This window comes from Nerophis lumbriciformis, linkage group LG27, assembly GCF_033978685.3.
Source record: "Nerophis lumbriciformis linkage group LG27, RoL_Nlum_v2.1, whole genome shotgun sequence".
NCBI classification, from domain to species: Eukaryota; Metazoa; Chordata; class Actinopteri; order Syngnathiformes; family Syngnathidae; genus Nerophis; species Nerophis lumbriciformis.
The window spans coordinates 11,601,977-11,623,545 of record NC_084574.2 but is presented as its reverse complement, the minus strand read 5'-3'; the positions used below and the strand labels follow the sequence as shown (position 1 = coordinate 11,623,545).

The following is a 21,569-nucleotide window of genomic DNA, read 5'->3' as shown; positions in this document are numbered from 1 at the left end:
TATATATATGTATTAATAAGGTTATCCAAAAAATAGTGCTCGATACCGTAGTAGAGCGCACTACTACGGTATCGAGCACATACATATATATATATATATATATATATATATATATATATATATATATATATATATATATATATATATAAATATATACAGTAGAGCCCAAAGGTATTCATACCCCTGGCAAATAAAGTCAATTTTATTCAACCAGCAAGTTTTTTTCTTGATTGGAACTGACTCAGGTGTCTTCCAGAAGATAATAAAACGACGTACACGAGGCGTTATTGTGGAAAGTAAAGTTTGTCAGCTTTTATTTACATTTGAACAAAAAGTGGCATGTCCAAAATCATTAATACTCTTCTCAATAATCAATTAAAAAAAAGCCATATTTGGGCTATTACAGAGATCAAACGCTTCCTATAAATGCTGACCAGCTTTTTGCATGTCTCCACTAGTATTTTTACCCATTTATCTTTAGCGATAAGCCCCAACTCTTCCAGGTTGGAGGGTCTTCTTGCCATCAACCTGATCTTTAGCTTCCTCCACAGATTCTTCATTGGATTCACTATTTCTTCACCACTTTTGCAGTGTGTTTTGGGTCGTTCTCGTGTTGAAATGTCAACTGGGGTCCAAGGCCAAGGTTCTCTGCAGACTACCTTATGTTGTTGTTGAAAATCTCGATGTATTGCTCTTGTTTCATGGTGCCGTTTACTGTGATTAGGTTCCCTGGTCCATTAGTTTAAAAACACCCCTAAAGCATTAGGTTCCCACCACCGTGTTTGACAGTAGGAATGGTGTTCTTAGAGATGAAGTTTCTTTTTTTTTTACACCAAATGAAGCATACGTCATTGTGGCCAAACAATTCAATTTATGTTCCACCTGACCATTAAACAGAAGACCTGAAATCTTCTTCTTTGTCCAGATGAGCACTTGCAAAGGCCAAGGAGGCTCTAGTGCAGAGGTGTCCAAAGTGCGGCCCGGGGGCCATTTGCCCCACACAGGTAATTTTTTAACGGCCCCACGACACATTCTAAAAATACGATAAAAAACAAAACAAAACATAAAAAGTGGTATAAAAGAGCAAACAGGTGAAATGTAAGAAGAAAATGTTGCATTGTTGACTCTAATAACATAAGTTGCCATGCAGACTTTCTTTCTTTAAAAAATAATAATGAATCAAAATCAATGTCATTATGAATTATTGACCTATTCAAGGCTTCAATAACGTCACATTAAATATTCCACTTTGAGATATTTTTTGGGGAAAATGTTGCATATTTTGTGTTTGTGATGAGGTGGCGACTTGTCCAGGGTGTACCCCGCCTTCCGCCCGATTGTAGCTGGGATAGGCTCCAGCACCCCCCGCGACCCCAAAAGGGATAAGCGGTAGAAAATGGATGGATGGATGGATTTTGTGTTTGCCATATAAAAAAACTTTTTTTTTTTTTTTTTTAAAGAAGGGCCTAAAACGAACAAACAAAAAACATAAACAACAATATAACTTATAATTGACGGATAGATCTGAAGTTGATCTCAAGATTATTGTGTTAAAAGTAAAAAAAATGTATAAATTATTTTTTAACACTTTAATGAGTTAGTGGGACTTTTGTTTTTTTAAGTGTCATTGCTCCAAAAATAATAATTAATTAAAATCAATGTTGTTTTGAGTTATTGACCTTTTTAAGGCTCCAATTATTATATAATCTCAAATATTCCACTTAAAAATTTTATTGGGTGAAAATATTGCATATTTTGTGTTTTTTCCATAAAAAACAGGATTTTCTTTGACAAAAAGGGCACACAACTTAAATCCTTAACGTTATAATGACAGATAGACCTAATGTTGATCTAGAGATTTAAACCTTGAGTAATAATAATAATAATAATAATAATAATAATAATAATAATACATGTTTTATATATATTTTTGACCAAAACCATTTGGGGTCCCTGGGATCAAGCCTGAGTGGAGACCTAAATGTATATTTTTTATACATATATTGTATTGGTTTTTGAAATAAAAAATATCAAAATGGCCCCCGCTTGCTTTGATTTTTCAGTGTGCGGCCCTCAGTGGAAAAAGTTTGGCCACCCCTGTTCTAGTGTGACTTACCAGGAGAAGGGGTGTCCTCCATGGTCTGCATCCATGGAACCCAGCATTGTGCAGTGTTCATTGGACTGTCTGCCTTGAGATGTTGCCACCAGTGGAGCCCAGATTTACCAGATTCATTCTTTTTCACCTCTCTCACTATCCTCCTGGCCAGCACAGGTGTCACTTTTGGCTTCCGGCCTCTGAGATTTTCCACAGTGCATTGTATTTTCTAATAATACTTTGCATTGTAGCCACTGGAACTTGAAAACATTTAGATATGGCCTTGTAGCCCTTTCCTGACTTGTGATCAGCCACAATGTGCAGCCACAAGTCCTCAGTGAGTTCTTTGGTCCGAGCCATGACTGTCCACAAACCAACTGCAGATGATTAGGATGCTTTAGAATTTAGAATGTTATAGAACATTTAATTTTCCCATGGTGTGTGACAATTTGCTAAGACTATGAATAATTTTAAACATGCCACTTTTTGTCTAATTTAATGTAAATAAAACCTGATATAAATTTTTATCCAACAATGATGTCTCTTGTACATTGTTTTATTATCTTCTGGAGGATGCCTTTGTTATTTCCAATCAAGACAAAACTTTCTGGTTGAATAAAAGTAACTTTATGTCAAAATTTGCTAGGGGTATGAATAATTTTGTGCTTGACTGTATATATATATATATATATATATATATATATATATATATATATATATATATATATATATATATATATATATATATATATATATATATATATATATATATATATCCAATATTACCTACATCAATACAACAATATTAACACATAATAATAATTATGTTTATCTCTATTAGCACCATTACCATCAACTCAAATGGAGCAATAACAATATTGATAAAGAATGATAATATTTTACTTTTATTATCACTATTACTATAAATTCAAACAGAGCAATAAATATATTAGATTAAAAGTATTTTATAAGAGAAAGAAGGGGAAAATTTAAAAAAGAATGGAGATAAATATATAAACTTTTAAATTGTAACGATTAGAGATGTGAAATGTTTATCGATACAATACCCTAATTGATATTCCTCATTGATACAGGTATTTATCAAAACTCTATTATTTGTGGAAATGTGACATGTGAAAAAATGCATTTTGATTAGCATTCATAGTAGCTCAAGAGGTTGAACGCCTCCAACATGATGAAGTCAACTATGTGTGCAGTGCAAGGTGAGATGCAGTGATGTCATCTTCTTGTAAAGACCACACAGATCCATCACTCTGTTTCTATTCATTACAATTACACTCCGCTGGAAATAATATGTATATATGGCATGCATGTGTAAAACACACACCTTTTGCATGATGTATCATATCAAATATATCATATAAATCAATACAATCACTTAGCATGTTATGTGGGTGTGCGTTTTGTAACCACAGGCATGGTTGTTTGTGTTTATGTTGCACACGGACGTATTTGAGTGACGGACCGAAAACCATATTGACTGTTGACAGCTACCGATGCATGTGTGTGTGGTGTGTATTACATTAAAGGCCTACTGAAATGCAATTTTCTTATTTAAACGGGGATAGCAGGTCCATTCTATGTGTCATACTTGATCATTTCGCGATATTGCCATATTTTTGCTGAAAGGATTTAGTAGAGAACATCTACGATAAAGTTCGCAACTTTTGGTCGCTGATAAAAAAGCCTTGCCTGTACCGGAAGTAGCAGACGAGTAGCGTGACGTCACAGGTTGTGGAGCTCCTCACATCTGCACATTGTTTACAATCATGGCCACCAGCAGCGAGAGCGATTCGGACCGAGAAAGCGACCATTTCCCCATTAATTTGAGCGAGGATGAAAGATTTGTGGATGAGGAAAGTGAGAGTGAAGGACTAGAGGGCAGTGGGAGCGATTCAGATAGGGAAGATGCTGTGAGAGGCGGGTGGGACCTGATATTCAGCTGGGAATGACTAAAAGAGTAAATAAACACAAGACATATATATACTCTATTAGCCACAACACAACCAGGCTTATATTTAATATGCCACAAATTAATCCCGCATAACAAACACCTCCCCCCTCCCGTCCATATAACCCGCCAATACAACTCAAACACCTGCACAACACACTCAATCCCACAGCCCAAAGTACCGTTCACCTCCCCAAAGTTCATACAGCACATATATTTCCCCAAAGTCCCCAAAGTTACGTACGTGACATGCACATAGCGGCACGCACGTACGGGTAAGCGATCAAATGTTTGGAAGCCGCAGCTGCATGCGTACTCACGGTACCGCGTCTGCGTATCCAACTCAAAGGCCTCCTGGTAAGAGTCTCTGTTGTCCCAGTTCTCCACAGGCCAATGGTAAAGCTTGACTTTCGGGAATGTAAACAATGAAACACCGGCTGTGTTTGTGTTACTGCAGCCGGCCTCAATACACCGCTTCCCACCTACAGCGTTCTTCTTTGCTGTCTCCATTGTTCATTGAACAAATTGCAAAAGATTCACCAACACAGATGTCCAGAATACTGTAGAATTTTGCGATGAAAACAGACGACTTCATAGCTGGCCACCGTGCTGTCCCAAAATGTCCTCTACAATCCGTGACGTCACGCGCAGACGTCATCATACCGAGACGTTTTCAGCAGGATATTTTGTGCAAAATTTAAAATTGCACTTTAGTAAGCTAACTCGGCCGTATTGGCATGTGTTGCAATGTTAAGATTTCATCATTGATGTATAAACTATCAGACTACGTGGTCGGTAGTAGTGGGTTTCAGTAGGCCTTTAATAAAAAGACTCAGCGAGCAAGTATAATGCTCAATCGTCCAGTTGGAAGTCAAGAGACAGAAGGAACTGAAACACATTCAAACAAAATGCGGCGCAATGGAGTGACGTCAGACGGCAACCAGAGACCTGTCAGTCACTGTGGATGTTATCTTGCTTCAAACCAACTTTATGGATTATTATATTCCCTCGATTTTCACTTTTTTGAGTGGATTAATATTGGCTTGTGGATTTATGGATCGCTAGGAGGACGGTTGATAAAATGCTAAGTGAAGTATATTTATATAGCGCTTTTCTCTAGTGACTCAAAGCGCTTTACATAGTGAAACCCAATATCTAAGTTACATTTAAAGCAGTGTGGGTGGCACTGGGAGCAGGTGGGTAAAGTGTCTTGTCCAAGGACACAACGACAGTGACTAGGATGGCGGAAGCGGGGATTGAACCTGCAACCCTCAAGTTGCTGGCACGGCCGCTCTACCAACCGAGCTATACCGCCCCAATGTAGTCGTGACTTGTGAGTAAAGTGCGAATTGATATGTTACAAACTTTTTTTGTGGTGTTGCTTCCTTATTTGTCATTATTCAAAGCTGATTTTAATGTGTAGCAACGGCAGCTGAACTCAATGTAACAGTGTGTCATTATAACGTCAGTCGGCTGGAACAGAAAATAGCGATAACTGTATCGTTAGTGCAGAATCTTCACGATTCTCATGGACCAACCTAATTAGGAACCCCGACCAAAAAATACCGCTACTCGGTATACATCCCTACTTACGATAGTAATAAGAGTAAATCAAGCTTAGTGGTGTGCTGTGTTTTTGGTCATGTGGATTTGTGTTCGTATGCGTGTTAATGTGTACATTTGTACGTATAAATACGGTTCAACTCTGACTTGGAACTTAATCTACTCCGGCACCAAAGTTTGCTGCAGTGGAAAAAGGGTGTTGAGGGCTTTTCTAGTTTATTACATGTAGTTTGCAATAAATCATGAACAGTGTGCTGCCTGAGAATTTATGGACCGAACAAAAGCATTTTATATAACTAATTAAATAATTAAATACATTTGAGAGGGCTGGCATCAGAGGGGTCTTGATTTGGGTTAAAAGCTACTTAACCTTAGAAGAGGATGTGATATTTGAAACTCAGAGAATACAAGCTTAAACATAACTTGTGGTGTACCTCAGTGGTCAATACTAGGACCAAAATGGTTCCACCTTTATATAAAAGACATCTGTAAAGTCACAAAGGACTTGTACTTAGTATTATTTTCAGATGATTTGACTGTGTTTTGTTCAGGAGAGAGCTCAGTGGAGATAATAGGAGGGATGAATAACTGAAAACAATGGTTTGATTTAAAAAAAAACTCCATCCATCCATCCATCCATCTTCTTCCGCTTATCCGAGGTCGGGTCGCGGGGGCAGCAGCCTAAGCAGGGAAGCCCAGACTTCCCTCTCCCCAGCCACTTCGTCCAGCTCCTTCCGGGGGATCCCGAGGCGTTCCCAGGCCAGCCGGGAGACATAGTCTTCCCAACGTGTCCTGGGTCTTCCTCGTGGCCTCCTACCGGTCGGACATGCCCTAAACACCTCCTTAGGGAGGCGCTCGGGTGGCATCCTGACCAGATGCCCGAACCACCTCATCTGGCTCCTCTCGATGTGGAGGAGCAGCGGCTTTACTTTGAGCTCCTCCCGGATGACAGAGCTTCTCACCCTATCTCTAAGGGAGAGCCCCGCCACCCGGCGGAGGAAACTCATTTCGGCCGCTTGTACCCGTGATCTTGTCCTTTCGGTCATAACCCAAAGCTCATGACCATAGGTGAGGATGGGAACGTAGATCGACGGGTAAATTGAGAGCTTTGCCTTCCGGCTCAGCTCCTTCTTCACCACAACGGATCGATACAGCGTCCGCATTACTGAAGACGCCGCACCGATCCGCCTGTCGATCTCACGATCCACTCTTCCCTCACTCGTGAACAAGACTCCGAGGTACTAGAACTCCTCCACTTGGGGCAAGATCTCCTCCCCAACCCGGAGATGGCACTCCACCCTTTTCCGGGCGAGAACCATGGACTCGGACTTGGAGGTGCTGATTCTCATCCCAGTCGCTTCACACTCAGCTGCGAACCGATCCAGTGAGAGCTGAAGATCCTGGCCAGATGAAGCCATCAGGACCAAATCATCTGCAAAAAGCAGAGACCTAATCCTGCAGCCACCAAACCGGATCCCCTCAACGCCTTGACTGCGCCTAGAAATTCTGTCCATAAAAGTTATGAACAGAATCGGTGACAAAGGGCAGCCTTGGCGGAGTCCAACCCTCACCGGAAACGTGTCCGACTTACTGCCAGCAATGCGAACCAAGCTTTGACACTGATCATACAGGGAGCGGACCGCCACAATCAGACAGTCCGAAACCCCATACTCTCTGAGCACTCCCCACAGGACTTCCCGAGGGACACGGTCGAATGCCTTCTCCAAGTCCACAAAGCACATGTAGACTGGTTGGGCAAACTCCCATGCACCCTCAAGGACCCTGCCGAGAGTATAGAGCTGGTCCACAGTTCCACTCAATTGAAGTAAAACTAAAATAATGCTACTCAGAAAAGATACACAAGATATTCAAACACAAATACAAATAGATGCTATAGATATTGATAAAATGAAGGAAAACATAAATCTTTTTATAATAATACATGACAAAAATTAGCTGGAAATATTGCATTAGAAAAGTTCAACATAACGTAGGGAGAAATATATAAATAAACAATAAAAGTAAATTATTACTGGACCAGAAATCGATCCATATTCTCTACTGTTTGCTAGAGCTACCATATCTGAGCTATTGTGCAGACATATGGCGGAACAAAGTAAAAGTACATCAATTAACTGTCTTACAAAAAGGTCAGTTAGGGTAGAATATAATGTTGGTTATAGAGAACATTTAAACATTTTATTTATTAAATCACAAATACTGAAGTTCACTGATCTGGTACAACTAAAACATATAAAATCATGTATAAGGTAAACAATAACCTGTTACCCAATATATAATGTGTAACAATTTTTTTTTCAAAAGAACAGGAGTAAGATAACCTTATGGAAAAATTGCACGTACAACACTTAAAACCTTTAGTATATCAGTATGTGGGATTAAATCATAGAAGGGATTAAACAAAGAACTCAAATGTATTAATGTGAGGTGTTTTAAGAAACAGTTGAAATGTCAAGTGTTTTCAATGTACAGAGAAGAATCTTGAGCCTAAATGATAAATCAGGTATAAACCTTCTAAACTTCTACCACACTTGTGTCAAACTGACCTGGAAATAATGTACATCAATAAAGCACTATATTTTTCTTACTAAACATATTTGTTATTTTAATAAATTGCATGTACTGCATACAAGTGCATTTTTTAGATTATGTTGTCTTGAAAAAAGGAAGAAAAAAAAAATATTAAATGTTAATGTAAAAACATCATATTAACATATATTCCAAACATATTTTGTTGAAATAAAAAAAATCAGATTCAATAATAAATTGCATAGGCAATTGTGTAATTATGTCATGAGGTGATTATATATTAAATCCATGTACTGTTTATTCCTACTCATTTTTGGACATGCTGAAGTGTGAAACTTTAAATACGTAATATATTACTGTGTATTTTTATTTATATGTTTGAAATAAACAAAAAGAAAATAGAGCACAAGCACATTGAGACTAAAAAATACATACTGGTCTAAAAAAAAAAAGCAGTTAAATGTACATGGGTTGAATGCAGGGATTCATTTCACAGTATGTTGTAAATGTGATAAATACAGTTCAATTCTTCCTAATTGTGTCCTGGTGGATTAGAATACACAAACAGTATTCTTGCCTGAAAGGTGCCTTGGAAAAGGACATGTAACTATGTGGCTATTAATATTTTCAAGTTAAGGTCATGCAAACTATTCGACCAGTGAAATACATTAAAACTGTTACAATGTTGTACTGTGAACATCATCTGGTCCAAGTAGTGTTATCATGTTCTCTCAGCACACAGTCGTCTTCTCTTTCCACAAGGTCAATGAACACACTTGACTGTGAAAGTTGCCCTCTTGTCACTTTGTTCCACTTTCTCAGACATTGTTCATGCTTTCTGTGCATTTGAACATATAGCAGGGGTCTCTAACATTTAGTTTAGCTGACATCCTCACCTCATTTGAAGTATCTAATCCACATTTAGACAGTGTGCTTCTATGACAAGTTAGCAGAAAACATCAAAGACATCGACCGCACTGTTTGAGTGGAGATCTGCTTCGCGGATAAGATACAATTTAACACTTTATTCTTTGTTTCTTTTTGTCAAAGTAGCACTGATCGCGATGAAAGTTGGGGAGTGAAAAAATTTGGTCAAGAATTTCAGGAAAGTCTTATTAACCTAGCAAAGTGTTTGCTTGGAACCATGCTCTTAAGTGTGAGACGGGATAAAGTTTACTTTTCCCCCACTTTTGTGAAAATGTCTCATTCCTCATAAATAGTATAAGGAGTCATCTGGTAAGGGGGGTCACGCTGGGGATGATGTCACTCAAGACCATTTGACCAATAATGTCAAGGTTGCCATGCCATACTTGGTTTCCATTTTTGCAGTCCAAAAATATAAGGGGTGTATATTTATTGGATTAATTGCGATTAATAAATGACAGCATTATTAAAAATGGTGTTAAGAAAAATTACCCTCAATACTTATACTAATATGACAATACGAACGAAGAAGTAAAATATCGGACCAAATCATCTGGTGGAAAGGATTCCAGATCCTGGGTCGGTTGAGGACTTGAACGACACCATAGACAGAAGTCCACACTCAGAAGTGACAGAAGAGGAAATAGTCAAAATAGTGAATACATGCAAATTCAAGACCCCAACAGACAGAATTAATATGAAAAATAGTTTTAAAAAAGTTATTGAAGAAAATCCAGAACCTTTAACATACGTCAGCAATCTATCATTTCAAACAGGCAAATTCCCAAACTGTCATGTCTGTGTAATCATGTTTTGTCTTAGTCATGTTTTGTTTAGTTATTGGACTCTTTAGTTTCTGGCTTTTCACTCCCTTGTCTTGTTTCCATGATTACCCATTAGTTTCACCTGTTCCACGTTTGGACTCATTGTGCACTCTTGTTTGTCACCATAGCAACCCATTAGTTTTCACCTGTCACGTCACGCACCTGTTTCACGTTTTGAGTCACGCACCTGTTTTCGTTAATCATGTCTGTAGTATTCAAGTTCAGTGTTTTCAGTTTGGCTTTCTGGTGACATCCCCGCATTTATGCTTCTGCACACTCTCCACACCCTTATGACCCTTGCTGCTCTTTTTTCATGCCGGTTCCATGCCAAGTAAGTTTTTGTTTATTAAGCCACAGTTAGTGTTTTTTGTTGTTCATAGTTTCTGCCTTTGTGCAAGTATTTGTTTTCATAGCCAAGTCGTACTTCTGCTTTGTGCGCGCCTTTAGTTTGTTCTTTTTGTAGTTATAGTGTTTAAATAAATCATGTCTTCACCTTCACGCCATGTCTGGTCCAAATGTTCATTTGCACCACGGGAGAACAAACCACGCCATAGTCCAAGTCCTGACACAAACAAAATGAAAATAAAAGTGGCATCGATTTATAAGACTAGAGACAAATACAAATTCTACATTTGTTTCCTTACTTCCATAATTTTCTAAAATTCTTTTAAAAAATGTTCAACAGATTGGACAAATTCATAAGTAAAAGTGGAACACTTGCAGAAAACCAATACGGATATTATTCGGCATTATTGAAAATAACAGAGGAAATGACCAATGCAATAGCTGGTAAACAAACAGTGTGCAGCTGCAGTGTTTATGGGTCTAACTAAAGCATTTGACACAATTAATCATACAATTTTAAATGACAAATTAGAACACATCAGAGGGTTGGTCCTGAGCTGGATAAGAAGCGACTAAGAGGAAGCAATACGTGAAGCTGGGCGGACATACGTCTACAGAGCTGAATATGTCTTGTGGCGTTCCCCAGGGATCAATACTGGGACCAGAAATTTGTAAAGTTACAAAGTACGTAAAGTTAGTATTAATTGCAGACGACACAGCCGTGTATTGTTCAGGAGAGAACACACAGAAGATAATACAAATAATAACGGAAGAAATGAACAAATTAAAAAGATGGTTTGACAAAAATAGACGGTGGTAGCGGGGTTGAATTTTGTAGCGTCCCGGAAGAGTTAGTGCTGCAAAGGATTCTGGGTATTTGTTCTGTTGTGTTTATATTGTGTTTAGGTGCGGATGTTCTCCACAATAATCCCGGTGCCGAAGAAGTCTCCCATCACCAGCCTGAATGATTACCGACCAGTGGCCCTCACTCCGGTAATCATGAAGTGCTTCGAGCGACTTGTTCTCCAGCACATCAAGGACCATATCCCTCCAGACTTCGACCCCCACCAGTTCGCATACCGGGCGAACAGGTCCACAGAGGACGCCATCGCTGTTGCTCTCCACTCTGCTCTGAACCACCTGGAGCAGCAGCAGAGCTACGTCCGGATGCTCTCTGTGGACTATAGCTCTGCCTTCAATACAATAATCCCGGACAGACTCTGCAATAAACTGGACACTCTTGGCCTCCCCCCTCTCACAAACGCCTGGATAAGGGACTTCCTAACGGACCGACCCCAGAATGTGAGACTTGGCCCGCACCTCTCATCCTCCCGCACGCTGAGCATCGGCTCCCCACAGGGCTGTGTGCTGAGCCCCCTCCTCTACTGCCTTTACACCCATGACTGCAGTCCGGCCCACAGTGACAACCTTACCGTCAAGTTCGCCGACGATACCACAGTGGTCGGGCTCATCTCCAGGGGTGACGAGGCTGCCTACAGAGAGGAGGTCCTGAAGCTGACGGCCTGGTCTTCGGAGAACAACCTCGCTCTCAACACCAGCAAGACCAGAGAGATCATCGTCGACTTCAGGAGGAGCAGCACCGACCCTGCCCCTCTACATCAACGGCGAGCGTGTAGAGAGGGTCCACACCTTCAGGTACCTTGGAGTCCACATCTCTAATGACTTCTCCTGGACAGTCAACACCACATCAATCATCAAGAAGGCTCAGCAGCGGCTACACTTCCTTAGAGTCCTCGGGAAGTACAACCTGAAGCCTGACCTGCTGCTGACCTTCTACCGCTCGTCCATCGAGAGCCTGCTGACCTACTGTATTACGGTATGGTACGGCAGCTGCACTGCAGCAGACAGGGAGAGGCTGCAAAGAGTGGTCAAGACGGCTCAGAAGATCATCGGCCGCCCTCTCCCCTCTCTGACGGACATCTACACCTCCCGCTGCCTCAACAGAGCCAGTGCCATCATCAAGGACAGCACCCACCCTGGCTCTGACCTGTTCCACCTGCTGCCCTCTGGGAAGCGCTACAGGTGCATTAAAACCAAAACAAACAGGCTAAAGAACAGCTTCTTCCCCAGGGCCATAACCATCCTGAACGGACTGCCCCATTGTCCCTCATAACTGCCTTCTCTTCGGTGCAATAACCCATTCCACCAACCACCCTGTTTTTGTTTTGTTTTTTCATGTATATATTCATTTCACACCATATTCATTGCACTTCTACATTTTTTATTTTTCTATATATTTGCACATTGTTTTTCTAGCATGCACACATCGCACTGTATGGAATGGCCTCAATCTCGTTACCTTGCGTAATGACAATAAAGCTGATTCTGATTCTGATTCTGATTCTGATGTTCTCCCGAAATGTGTTTGTCATTCTTGTTTGGTGTGGATTCACAGTGTGGCGTATATTTCTAACAGTGTTAAAGTTTTTTATACTGGCACCCTTAAGTGTAACCTGTATCGCTGTTGATCAAGTATGCGTTGCATTCACGTTTGTGTGCGTACAGAAGCCGGACATATCTTGTGACTGGGCCGGCACGTTAGAATGGATGAAAAGCGGACGTGACGACAGCTCGTAGAGGACGTTAAATGCAGTGTCTTTAAGGCACGCCCCAAGACTGTGGTCCGGGTGGACTCCAAGATATAATGACTGATGAACACCTTCGTTCGATAATGAAGGTTGCCTCAGCTCAAAGCCTGAACCCCGACATTAATGAACCAGCATCCAAGAAAAGATGTCAGGTATCTGTCTTGGGCACATCAGATTATATCAGTGTGTTGCAAAATGAGCAGTTTAAAGTCTTGAATGGTTGGTTTATTCATTATTTTATTTTCAAATGTATTAGCCTGTGTAAAAAGTTAATGTTGATATTTACCTCAGAAGGCTGCAAATAGAAAAGAGGCATTCAATTTTTTTTTAATTGTATTTGCATTGATATTTTTTAATTATTATTATTATTATTTGAAACTCGATTTTGCGTGTCACTATAAAGTTATATAAGCCTTGCTTGTTCAATATTCAATGCAAAACTTGTTTGGGTCCCTATTAAAAGGTTAATTTGTTCAACCTTGGCCCGCGGCTTTGTTCAGTTTTAAATTTTGGCCCACTCTGTATTTGAGTTTGACACCCCTGCCATACTGGATCTGAGTTGTTGTGTAGAAATATGAGCAAATAACTACAAAAGTGAATTTTATTCATTAATTGTGCTAAAAAAAAGGTCGGTCAGAATAATACATAATGTTGGATATTAACAACATACAAACTTTTTATTTGTTGTATCAAAAATATTCAAATTCAATGATTTGGTGCATTTGCAAACAGCAAAAATGATGTAAAAGTAAACTAAAACTTGCTACCCAAGAATGTACAACAATTCTTCTCAACAAAAGAGGAGAAATGTAAAATCCAACATAAAACATTGTTATGCATGTACAACACTTAGAGTAACACCTTTAGTATATCGCTATGTGGAATTAATTGATGGAATGGGGCAAAATAAATCCAATAAAGTACTAATATGATACAGTTTATGAAACTCAAAGTGTTTACAAAGTACACAAAAGAAGAATCTTAATAAACATTTTAAACTTTATCAAAAAATGACATAATCTTAGTCATCTCATAATGTGCATTACAACCTATTGAAGTATTTATTGGGAACTTTATTGTTTATCATCAATGTAGTGAATGCTTGTCTGTTGGCTGTTGACCCTGCGATGAGGTGGCGACTTGTCCAAGGTGCACCCTGCCTTCCGCCCAAGTAAAAAAGAAAAGGTGGCAGAAATAAATGAGATCTGCTTCTTCCTACTTCTTTTAGGACGTGTTGCAATGAGAAATTAAAAAAATGTGATGCACCATGTTGTAACTGTATGCATGTTCGAAACAAACTTAAAATGATAAACCGGGGTGTGAAAAGTACGCCAGTTCAGGCCCGGGAACAGGTTTTAATCCATACTTGCCAACCTTCCCGGATTTTCCGGGAGACTCCCGAAATTCAGCGCCTCTCCCGAAAACCTCCCGGGACAAATTTTCTCCCGAAAATCTCCCAAAATTCAGGCGGAGCTGGAAGCCACGCCCCCGACAGCTCCATGCGGACCTGACTGACGTCAGGTGCGCAACACCACGTAAATCGTTGGCCAACCAAAAAGTAACCCCAGTATGCTATAGCCAACATTCACCAGGAGATGGCAACAGACAAACATAGATAACTCTATTACATTATTCCCCTTTTAGAAATGTATAGAAGTTACTCAAAATAAATAAACAACCCAACCAAAAAATGCAGCAGCTCAATTAAAAAACTGTACTTAATATATATATATATATATATATATATATATATACATATATATACATTGTATATATATATATATATATATATATAAACTGCTGTCCTAAATGTGTCCACTGGATGTCGCAATAGCAATTCTTTGTATCCCCTGCCACACATCTTCCAAGGGGGCGGAGCTAGTTGCCGCGTAAAGCCAGAGGGACCACTTCCATATTTGGCCGCTACGTACTTACGCTGCTTATTAGTGATAGCATCCACAATGTGGATTGTTACGTTCATGCCTTGATCATCAAAGATATTGTTGGCAATGTAACCTGTGACATGTTTACACAAATCAATGCTTTTGATCATCTGTACATTTCAGGTTGTGCTTAGACTGAGGACACATTTTCTAATAAAATAATAAGTATCTCCTTTGAACTTCATGTGTGATTATTGAAATGAGTCCAAATTCACAAGTTGTGTTGTAGATGATGCTACATGTGTACAGAATAAACCACATGATGTTAGTACGGCAGTTGAGGGAAATGAGTAATTTACATTAATACAATCCTGTCAATTGATGATCTGATGGATGCAATATTAACACCAATGGGAGCATTTTGAAACCCAGACTCAATCCCACCTAATTGACTGATGAACATTATAAGATAATTTATTCAGAAAGTATAAATAGCGACAAATAAAGACGGAATGCCACTAACTGCAACATGTAAGTGTAAAAAAAGACATTAATATTTGTACTTTTACAGAAAATACTTTATCTATTTTTAAAGAAAGAAAATAATCTGAAGTTGTCTTTATTTTTAAATTATCACACCATGATTTTACCACATAATGCCTACTTGGGAATAGATTTTCCTCAATGTGGCCCCGAAGCAAACATGAGTTTGACAACCCTGCTAGGTAGTGGTCCCCAACCACCGGTACCGGTCCGTGGATCGATTCGTTCCGGGCCGCACAAGAAATTAAAGAGGAACATTATCACCAGACCTATGTAAGCGTCAATATATACCTTGATGTTGCAGAAAAAAGACCATATATTTTTTTAACCGATTTCCGAACTCTAAATGGGTGAATTTTGGCAAATTAAACGCCTTTCTAATATTCGCTCTCGGAGCGATAACGTCACAACGTGACGTCACATCAGGAAGCAATCCGCCATTTTCTCAAACACCGAGTCAAATCAGCTCTGTTATTTTCCGTTTTTTCGACTGTTTTCCGTACCTTGGAGACATCATGCCTCGTCGGTGTGTTGTCGGAGGGTGTAACAACACGAACAGGGACGGATTCAAGTTGCACCAGTGGCCCAAAGATGCGAAAGTGGCAAGAAATTGGACGTTTGTTCCGCACACTTTACCGACGAAAGCTATGCTACGACAGAGATGGTGGATATCCTGCGACACTCAAAGCAGATGCATTTCCAACGATAAAGTCAAAGAAATCTGCCGCCAGACCCCCATTGAATCTGCCGGAGTGTGTGAGCAATTCAGGGACAAAGGACCTCGGTAGTATGGCAAGCAATGGCGGCAGTTTTTTCCCGCAGACGAGCGAGCTAAACCCCCTGGATGTCTTGGCTCACAACGTCCCTTATGCCACCGAAGATGATCAAGAGAAGAATATCAACCCTAGCTTCCCTGGCCTGCTGACATCAACTCCAAAACTGGACAGATCAGCGGATGAGGGTATGTCTACAGAATATATTAATTGATGAAAATTGGGCTGTCTGCACTCTCAAAGTGCATGTTGTTGCCAAATGTATTTCATATGCTGTAAACCTAGTTCATAGTTGTTAGTTTCCTTTAATGCCAAACAAACACATACCAATCGTTGGTTAGAAGGCGATCGCCGAATTCGTCCTTGCTTTCTCCCGTGTCGCTGGCTGTCGTGTCGTTTTCGTCGGTTTCGCTTGCATACGGTTCAAACCGATATGGCTCAATAGCTTCAGTTTCTTCTTCAATTTCGTTTTCGCTACCTGCCTCCACACTACAACCATCCGTTTCAATACATGCGTAATCTGTTGAATCGCTTAAGCCGCTGAAATCCGAGTCTGAATCCGAGCTAATGTCGCTCTAGCTTGCTGTTCTTTCCGCCATGTTTGTTTGTATTCACTATGTGACGTCACAGGAAAATGGACGGGTGGTTAAAATCAGGCACTTTGAAGCTTTTTTTAGGGATATTGCGTGATGGGTAAAATTTTGAAGAAAACATCGAAAAATATAATAAGCCACTGGGAACTGATTTTTAATGATTTTAACCATTCTGAAATTGGGATAATGTTCCCCTTTAAAAAAAAACAACAAACAAATATTTTTATTTTTTTTTACTAAATCAACATAAAAAACACAAGATACACTTACAATTAGTGCACCAACCCAAAAAACCATTCATTCACACTCAATCGCACAAAAGGGTTGCTTCTTTCTGTTATTAATATTTCTGGTTCCTACATTATATTTCAATATAGATCAACACAGTCTGCAGGGATACAGTCCGTAAGCACACATGACTGTGTTTTTTTATGACCAAAAAAAATAAAAAAAATACCATTTCTTTCTAAAAATGAGACGATTCAGTTTTTCAAGGGGCTACACACCAAGTAGTTAACTCGGGATGTAGCGATACACCGTATTAATGATAACCGCAATAAAAATCCAGATGGTTAGTATCCATCCATCCATTTTTTACCGCTTAATCCCTTCGGGGTCGCGGGGGGCGCTGGAGCCTATCTCAGCTACAATCGGGCGGAAGGCGGGGTACTCCCTGGACAAGTCGCCACCTCATCGCAGGGCCAACACAGATAGACAGACAACATTCACACTCACATTCACACACTAGGGCCAATTTTTTTAGTGTTGCCAATCAACCTATCCCCAGGTGCATGTTTTTGTATCCATCCATCATCCATTTTCTACCGCTGAAGTTATCGTAAAACCGTGATTGATAACCATACTTGCCAACCTTGAGACCTCCAATTTCGGGGGGTGGGTGCGGGGGCGTGTTTGGGGGCGTGGTTAAGAGGGGAGGAGTATATTTACAGCTAGAATTCACCAAGTCAAGTATTTCATATATATATATATATATATATATATATATATATATATATATATATATATATATATATATACATATACAGCACGGTGGCAGAGGGGTTAGTGCATCTGCCTCACAATACGAAGGTGCTGAGTAGTCTGGGGTTCAATCCCAGGCTCGGGATCATTCTGTGTGGAGTTTGCATGTTCTCCCCGTGACTGCGTGGGTTCCCTCCGGGTACTCCGGCTTCCTCCCACCCCCAAAAACATGCACCTGGGGATAGGTTGATTGGCAACACTAAAATTGGCCCTAGTGTGTGAATGTGAGTGTGAATGTTGTCTGTCTATCTGTGTTGGCCCTGCGATGAGGTGGCGACTTGTCCAGGGTGTACCCCGCCTTCCGCCCGATTGTAGCTGAGATAGGCTCCAGCGCCCCCCGCGACCCCGAAGGGAATAAGCGGTAGAAAATGGATGGATGGATGGATATATAAATATATATATCCCTGCGACCCCGAAGGGAATAAGTGGTAGTAAATGGATGGATGGATGGATGGATGGATATATATATATATATATATATATAAACAAAAGAAATACTTGGAATTTCAGTGTTCATTTGTTTCCACATATACACACACATAACACTCATCTACTCATTGTTGAGTTAAGGGTTGAATTGTCCATCCTTGTTCTATTCTCTGTCACTATTTTTCTAACCATGCTGAACACCCTCTCTGATTATGCATTGCTGTGTGGCACGCACAAAAGTGCTTTCATCAAATGCACTAGATGGCAGTATTGTCCTGTTTAAGAGTGTCACAACATTGCTGTTTATGGCAGACGGACTGCTTTACTGTAGACGTTCTTTATATTGTGGGAAAGCGGACTCAGGTCCGCATGGAGCTGGAGGGGGCGTGTCCTCCAGCTCCGCCTGAATTTCGGGAGATTTTCGGGAGAAAATATGTCCCGGGAGGTTTTCGGGAGAGGCGCTGAATTTCGGGAGTCTCCGGGAGGGTTGGCAAGTATGTTGATAACAGCACGTTGATAAACTCCCAAAGCGATTATCGCTAACTTGCTTGGTAGCTTAAATGCTAACACAAAAACCAGAGACAATAACTTCTTTCCTCCGAAAAATGACATACACCAATCTAAACTTTTATACACATTATTGTTATATAATATACACATTATAAAATAATACGGCAATGTTTATTGTTTCTTCTTCCCACAAAGTATATAGTTTGTCTATTTATTTGTAGTTATTTATTCTAAATAAAACTTGGTTACAATATTTCAGTGTGTATCTGTACTTTTTGCGCACATTCAACAATCCCGCTGTAATAATGATGACCGTAATCATCTTGGTCACAATAATAATCATGATATGAAATGTTCATATCTTTTTTGGTGTTAGATTATGAAGTGGTTCTTAAAGCTGTGACACCTGACATGCAAACAATAACCATGACTTGTCGTAAACATGGAAAGAAGTACCAGACCACGTGAATTATTTGATTGCTACTTTGTAGCTTTGATTGATTGATTGATTGATTGAAACTTTTATTAGTAGATTGCACAGTACATATTCCGTACAATTGACCACTAAATGGTAACATCCCAATAAGTTTTTCAACTTGTTTAAGTCGGGGTCCACGTTAATCAATTCATGGTAAACAATGTGCTGGTTAGTTCGACATGTTGGTGGAGAGAGTGGACCTGAATACACAAAAAATAATATTTGACTCATGGCACACTTTATTGGGACTGGGAGTGGGTTTACTGTATACAAACTCATTTTTTGGGGAACAACAATCTGTCAAAAATGTGGATGAAGAGGGAAGAAGAGGGGGATAAAAAATATGCAGAGAGAAAAGAGGTCAAAAAAGCATATTCAGCATACAGCAAGTCTGTGTGGCTGAGTAAAATGTCAAAAAAAAACTACCCATAGAACTGAATTGAAAGTTAATTAAAAACCACATATGTTTTCTCTCAGCATGTCAGAAACAGCGCCCTCTGCTGTGAGAGTGCCGCAAGTGTAAAAGGTTCACATCACCTGGTTATCCCAGGTCGTCTCCTATTCTAGTATGGAGCTGCAAAAATGATCCTTTTTTTTTTCCAAAAATGCCTCACAAATGGCGTGTGCACACATTAATGTTCAGTTCTTTTGTGGCTATGTGACTGTTGTCTTCCTTTGCTGCGGTTCAACGTGAGGCCATGTCAGGAACAAACACGCTTGGCTCAGCCAATCACAAGTCTCAAACTGCCGTTAGTCCCGCCCCTTGGCAGCCAACAAACCGGTGTGAGATTCCATAAATAACCTGTGGATAAATATATATTAGTCAGGTTAGAGGAAATTAAAGACTTTGTCCTTTAATAGCAATTTAAAGTGTTCACTCGCAGCAACTCCAAAAAGTCGGTGATTGGTGAATTGATAAATATGCTTATGAGGCCGGAAGCAGCTGGGTGCTCTCCCATTGGCCAATTTGTTGGAAGAAAAATGGCCAGAAGCGGAGCTGATTGGCTGATAAAGTTGTGTTGGAATAAGAGACGCTGATTGGTTCATTTCCCCAAATTGTGAAAATATTGCCTTATTAAAAATTGCATGTTTAAAAATGACCAATCACGGACTGTGTACGATTGTCACCTTAAATGACCATTAATGACATAGCCTTTGATTTCCACTAACCTGGCCAATATTTGACTACAGGACATTTTTGGAACGTCACACAGATGTTTGGGCTGGCAGGGGGCGGGACTAATGTCAGTTGTTGGACTTGTGATTGGCTGAGCCAAGCGTGTTTGTTCCTGACATGGCCTCAGCGTGAAGTGCAGTAAAAGGAAGACAACAGTCACACAGCCACAACAAACACAACATTATGTGCGCATGCGTGCGAGGCTGTAGGCTAAACAATAATGTTACCCACTGTTTGATTCAAGTAGGTACAATTTGCATACGTTGTCAGCTTACGGCCATACTACCCTGAACACGCCCGATCTTGTCCGATCTCGGAAGCTAAGCAGGGTCCGGCCTGCTTAGTACTTGGATGGGAGACCGCCTGGGAATACCAGGTGCTGTAAGCTTTTTACACTTGCGGCACTTTCACAGCAGAGGGCTCTGTTTTCTTTCTTTCAATTGTTTTTTCATTCACTTTCATTTCCAAATATACAGCATTGGCAATAAATATTTCAATCATGGTTAAAGCTAAATATGTAAAATCACTCCATATTATCTACTGCTCGCTAGTGTTACCATATCTGAGTTATTGTGTAGAAATATGGGGAAATACAGTAACTACAATAGTCAACTTTATTTACTTACCACGTAATAAAAAAAGGGTCAGTTAGATATAACCATAGGTGGATTAATGAACGGGCCTACCGGGCCCAGGCCCAGGGGGCCAGAGGCCCCAAGGGGCCAGGCCAACTTGGCCCCATGGCCGCGACGCATGCAAAACTACTTTTGCAAAAATAATAATCTTAGGACCCAAGGGGCCAGGCCAACTTGGCCCCGCGGCCATGATCCATAGAGGGTCAGAGGCCCCAAGGGGCCAGGTCAACTTGGCCCCGCGGCCGCGACCCACAGAGGGCCAGAGGCCCCAAGGGGCCAGGCCAACATGGCCCCGCGGCCATGATCCATAGACGGTCAGAGGCCCCAAGGGGCCAGGTCAACTTGGCCCCGCGGCCACGACCCACAGAGGGTCATAGGCCCCAAAGGGCCAGGCCAACTTGGCACCGCGGCTGCGACCCACAGAAGGCCAGAGGCCCCAAGGGGCCAGGTCAACTTGGCCCCGCGGCCACGATCCATAGAGGGTAAGAGGCCCCAACGGGCCAGGTCAACTTGGCCCCGCGGCCGCGACCCACAGAGGGCCTGAGGCCCCAAGGGGTCAGGCCAACTTGGCCCCGCGGCCACGATCCATAGAGGGCCAGAGGCCCCGAGGGGTCATGCCAACTTG

The 21,569-nt window shown here is 40.7% G+C and overlaps 1 non-coding gene across 1 annotated transcript; it reads left to right on the top strand.

Moving 5' to 3' along the window:
* Nucleotides 1-20,578: 20,578 nt before the first annotated feature.
* Nucleotides 20,579-20,697, top strand: LOC133570344 (5S ribosomal RNA). The gene has a single exon (XR_009810118.1). It is a non-coding gene; the product is annotated as a 5S ribosomal RNA (ribosomal RNA).
* The last annotated feature ends 872 nt before the right edge of the window (nt 20,698-21,569 follow it).